Raw genomic sequence first — 6000 nt, forward strand, 5'->3', positions numbered from 1 at the left:
CTCCCTGGCCTCACCTCCTCTCCCTCTTCCGCTCCTTCCTGCCTCCGGAAGCTGCCTCCCCACTGGCCGCCGACTTATCCAAATTTTATGCTAATTGCTGGCTGTGCATTAGGACCGTTGTAAGCCGCGGGCACATCCAGCCCCGCCCCATCCGACAACTTGCGGTTCCAGTTCAGTTCAGGTAGCTGGTGGTGGGGGCAGTCGCCTCCACTGGCTCTGTACTCCGAGCGGAACAACTTTCCCCTCTTTCTTTTCCTTTTCTTTGCTTGCTACGGCGTCGGGGATGCGGAAGGCGCGAGCTTTGTATTCCCGAAAGTTAGCAGTGGCCGGCAGCCCTCCGGCACTCCCGTACTTCCACTGCGGCCCCCGAAATGGTAGCCGCAAGTACGGAGCGACCGCAGCACCTCTGTTTACCGTCGCCTACTCTCTCAGACTGCTTAAGGCAGCTAAGCGAAAGGTGTACCTGGTCAGAGGGTCGTATTGTGCTTCGGAGTACGTCAGAGGAAGTTATGAGGTACTGCAACTATAATAAATAATAAAAATAAAATAAATAAATAATAAAAAATTGAAGTTTCTGTCCACGGTTTCATAAAACATCGCTCGTGTCAAACCCAGCTTGCCTTTTTCTCACATGGTATACTGCGAAATATGGATGGAGGACAACAGGCAGATTCCATGTTCCTAGATATCTGTAATGGGTTTGACACGGTGCCACACTGTCGACTATTAACGAAGGTTCAAGCATACGGAACAGGTTTCTATCTAAGTAAGAGCTCGAAGACTTCTTGGGGGGGGGGGGGGGGGGGGGAGTAGGACGTCAAACGGGACGACGACTTGGAGCAGGTGAGACACCACAGGAATTTTTAACTTCCACTGTCTATACTTTTAAAAATAAATTCATAAAACTTTGCCTGAATGACCAGAAAGGATTCAGGATTTAACTTATAGTGGTGGAAGTTCAAAAATATAAGAAAATAATTTATTTTTTTACATTTGTATTTCACCATTTTTTCACTTACCATTGGCTGTATTTGTTGCTATAGGTACACTTTTCTTCATAAGTAAGGGAGATTCTTCGATTAATTTTGCACAGCATACAAACCATACTTACAGGTGTATGAAACTCTCGAATTTTCCAAATATATTAAAAACTGTGGTAAAAATTGAGATAATTAACTATAATATTTGAGTTTTTTCTAAACATAAAGTTTAAAATGTAGCAGCACATTTATCTTTTCACAAATTAAATAATTTCTAGAGTTTCATACACCTGTAAGTATGGTTTGTATGCTATGCAAAATTTATCGAAGAATCTCTCTTAGTTATGAAGAAACTTGTGCCTATAGCAACAAACGCAGCCAATAGAAATGAAAAAATTATGAACTTTCACACATAAAAAAAATTTCGGCGAAGATACGAGGTGACTCAGGCAATATTTCTATTTGGTGTAGCTAGTTCTAAATATAGAAAAATGTAGGTAACAGCAGATGAGTAGTAGCTAGTTCTAAATATAGAAAAATGTAAGTAAGAGCAGATGAGTAGGAAAAACAAACCAATAATGTTCGAATGCAGTATTAGTAGTGTGTTCCTTTACTCAGTCACGTCGATTAAATATCGAGGCGTAACGTTACAAAGCAATATGATAGAATGAGGGAAGGCGAATGGTCGACTTCGGTTTATTGAGGGAAATTTAGGAAAGTGTGGTTCATCTGTAAAGGAAACCGCGTGTTGGTACAGGGTACTTCCCGCCGTGTGCCATACGGTGGTTTGCGGAGCATGTGTGTAGATGTAGATGTAGATACAGTATACTGTGTCGAGTTCTCGTGATCTGCAATGTTTTTTGATGCTTACCATCGATCCAGAAGCGCTATGCGCGTGAAATTTAAACTCTCGGTCGTCCTTGTCCTTTACTCGCTGCATTACAAGCAATTGTAAAGGCCATCAAGGCATTCATAAGTCCCATTCTCCCATTCTCATCCCGTCTCTGTTCTTTTCCTTTGCTGACGAGAGCCAGAGAGGTTGTAATGGTACTTGAATTACGTAACCATTAGGGCACCTCACCTCAACCTCTCAATACCAGCAATATTCTATTGTGTTTCTGTAAAATAGTTAACATATTTCTATGACAAGATTCAGATTTGATTTCATTAATGTAGAGGTACTTCGATACATCGATATGTATATATTGCAATGATATTATTCTTATGTGTATTCTTTCTGTTGTCACTATGTTCATTGACGTTCTTGTAACTGTCATTTTTGGGGGCGTAAGCAGTTATTAGAGAGTCAAGCTTTGGTCGTCATGTTATAAAGACGCAAATTGTAGTCAGTTTATGAAATGTGAACTTTAACAGTGAGGAAGATATTTTTAAGTATGTTTTATATTGTGAAGTGATGTTTTGGAACGAGTTACGTGATATTGCAACAAAAGTAATAAAAAAGAAGTGTAACTTAAATTCGGAGGGCTGATTACTTTTTTTACATCACCATTGTCCTAACTTGCAAAGTTTAATCTTCAAGAATGGTTTATGAAACACATCTATTAAACTTTTGAATATCGCAGAATAACACCTAGGCCTCTTTGCATCCGAGCTTGGAATCATCACTACCTAGATTTTCGACGATTGAGCCATGAGTGCACAACGAGACCAGCGAGGGAAACACGAAAAGATGAGTGCCTGGTTTATCCATCATTTCAAGAAATGACTTTATTAACTGTGCTCTAATGATACCTGCCACATAATATAATTTTGTTGTTGCCCGAAAATGCAATATTTAGCAGCGTGAGCGACACTACAATCATAATTAATTTTTGATGTTTGTTGTGGTAGGGTTCTTAGAAGGTACACGTATAAATATATTCTAGCTGAAATTCATAAATCGTTGTTCATCATTTAGAACGGTACCTGTTATTGATGATAATAATTATTATTCAGAAATATTTTGTAGCATCATAAGTAAGGATTTGGTTCTGATGAAGTATCATAGCGTGTGATGTATTCAAGTATCTAGCTGGCGTGACTGGTAACTGAGACGTTATACGCTCATTTCACTTTCGGCGAAAATTCGAACCTGTATCTTCATAATCTATTTCAAAATTATTTCCTTTCTGCTTTACAACAAAATGTGCTTTTGCTCTAGATAGAACGAGCAAATATAATACCATTTATTCTGCTTTCAAATACATTGACAATTACAAGCTGCAAATTATTCATTGACTACAACCTGCAGCAGTCAATATTATCTATATTTACATTTAAACTCCGAAAACCACTGTGAAGTCCATGCGGACGTTAAGTTTCATTGTTCTAGTTATTAAGCCCTTTTCTCGTTCCATTCACGGATAGAACAAGTATAGAAGATTGTTTAAATGCCTCTGTGCGCGTAATGTTGTCTTCGAGACCCCTATGGTAGCGACGACATGGGAATTGTGGTGTATTCCTAGATCCATCACTTAATTTTGGTTCTAAAACTTTCTGTGTAAGCTTCCACGTTACAGTGCATCTACCTTCAAGTGTTTGGCATTTCAGTTCTCTCATCAACATTGTGACAATCACTCACGGGTATAACAAAACTGTGGCAACCTGTGCTGCATTTCTTTCTTACCGTACAGTATCCCCTGTTAGTCATATCTGATATGAGTCGCACACGCATGAGCAATATTCTACGATGGGCCGCACGAGTATTTTATATGATTGATCGCATTTACCTAACATTCTACCAACGGACCAAAGTCTAACACATGCCTTAAGTACAACTCGAACAATGTGATCTTTCTATTTCATATCCCTACAGACTGTTACTCCCTGATATTTGTATGAGATGACCAATTCCAACTATGATTCATTGGATACTGTGAATTTTAGTTTTATGATGTGCACAGTTTTACGTTTCTGAACATTTAAACGAGTTGCAAATCTGTGCACCCCTTTCAAATCTTATCAATATATGACTGAATACTTGTACAGCTTTCTCCATACGGTACTTCGTAATGTGAATGATGTAGCTAATAGGGTTGTCGGTAACATCGACATGTCGTTTGCAGTGAACACATTACCTGCAACAAAACGCAGTATGTACGACTCAGACACGGAACTTTTGTGTTAGTGAAATTTTACTGTCTAAAGGTGGTCAGTTAGTGAAGTCAACCATTTTAAATTATTAGAACTGAGGATAGATGGAAACTTTCTTTGAAGTAATACGTGCAAGACCTTGTGCAGAATCGGCATGCTGCTATTTTCAATTATAATCTGTATTGTCTGTGACACTAAAACGCGAAAGCTTGCTTCCTGCGATTATTTTCACTCTATTGTCTCCTATGGTATCACAGTTTCGGGCAACTCTGTGTGTTCAGCAAGAAAATTCTTAGCGCAAAAAGGGCGGTCAGGTAGATGTGTGTTATCAGTCAGCGAACTTCGTGTAGTCCGTTCTTAGATGTTTTGGGTATTCTAATTCTACCATTCCCACACGCAAAATCCATTGTGGGATTTGATGTTGACAATACTGACTGTTTCTGAAGAAACTGTAAGATTCATTCAGTTAACATTAGATGGAAGAACTATTGGCACTTGCATAACGCTTCCTTGAGCACTGTATAGAAACGTGTGGAGCATTCAGCAAGTTTCATTTGCAGAAGGCTGACACTAAACTTGGAAAAATGTATGTACAGAAGTTCATCGCAGTGGCCGAGACAGTTTCACTGAGACCGTTTCGCACAGCTTTTATCATGTTTTATTAACGTAACAAATGAGGAGGTATGATTAGAATTGGGGAGAAGAGAAATTTGTGGTACAACCTGACTAAAAGAAGAGATCGGTGGTAGGACACATTCTGAGGCATCAAGCTATCACCAATTTAGTACTTGAGGGAAGCGTGGGGGGGGGGGGGGGGGTAAAAATCGCCGAGGAAGACCAAGAGATGAATTTCAGAAGGATGTAGGTTGCAGTACTTACTAGGAGATCAAGAGACTTACACAGTATAGAGTAGCGTGGAGAGCTGCATCAAACCAGTCTTTGGACTGAAGACCGCACACAACACATTAAGGTTAATAGCCTGTACTAATCAGCATTCTGTAAACTACGTGCAGACTGATTCCATGACCAAGTAGCTTCGCCTCGCCTAGTCCCACGAAACCCTGCAAATGAATAAATAAAATGAAATAAATATACTCCATCTGGGAGAACGAGGACAAATGTCGTCTTTCTCACTTCGCAGATTGAGTTTTACAACACGTTTCTCGTCCAAAAATTAAATCCATCTGTAAGGTATCTCATCCGATTTGTTTTCTAATCTCAAACTAATTCAGAAAGTCGTTTATCCTCCGTCCTTTGTACGTGTTCATACCAATAGTTGCGGTTTCTCCAGGACTGCCTCCGCTTCTAATTAATGCTCGATAGTTTTATCTCTTGCTAGAGCACTCGACAATGCTTCGCAATTGCAAAATTTGTATCACATTTGGATATACATCTTAAACTCCTTGCCCCTCTCACTGCCCATCTCCACCACCATCGGTCCTTCTCCTTCTCCTCCCTGTCCTCTCCCTGTGCACCGACTCCCCTCCCCTATCTATGTCTAACTCCTTCCTGACTTCCTTCAGGATAACGACGTCGTTCGACTAGAGTGGCCAGCATGTTCTCCAGACATGAACCATATCAAACATGCCTGGGATAGATTGAAAATGGGTGTTTATGGACGAGGTGACTCACCAACCACTCTGAAGGATCTATGCCGAATCACCGATGAGGAGTGGGACAATCTGGACCAGCATTGCCTTGATGAACTTGTGTATAGTATGCCACGACGAATACAGGCATGCATCAATGCAAGAGGACGTGCTACGGGGTATTAGAGGTAACGGTGCGTATCGCAATCTGGATCACCACCTCTGAAGGTCTCGCTGTATCGTGGCACAACATGCAATGTGTGGTTTTCATGAGCAATAGGAAGGGCGGAAATGATGTTTATGTTGATTTCTATTCCAATTTTCTTTACAGGTTCCGG

This window comes from Schistocerca americana, chromosome 2, assembly GCF_021461395.2.
Source record: "Schistocerca americana isolate TAMUIC-IGC-003095 chromosome 2, iqSchAmer2.1, whole genome shotgun sequence".
Classification (NCBI taxonomy): domain Eukaryota; kingdom Metazoa; phylum Arthropoda; class Insecta; order Orthoptera; family Acrididae; genus Schistocerca; species Schistocerca americana.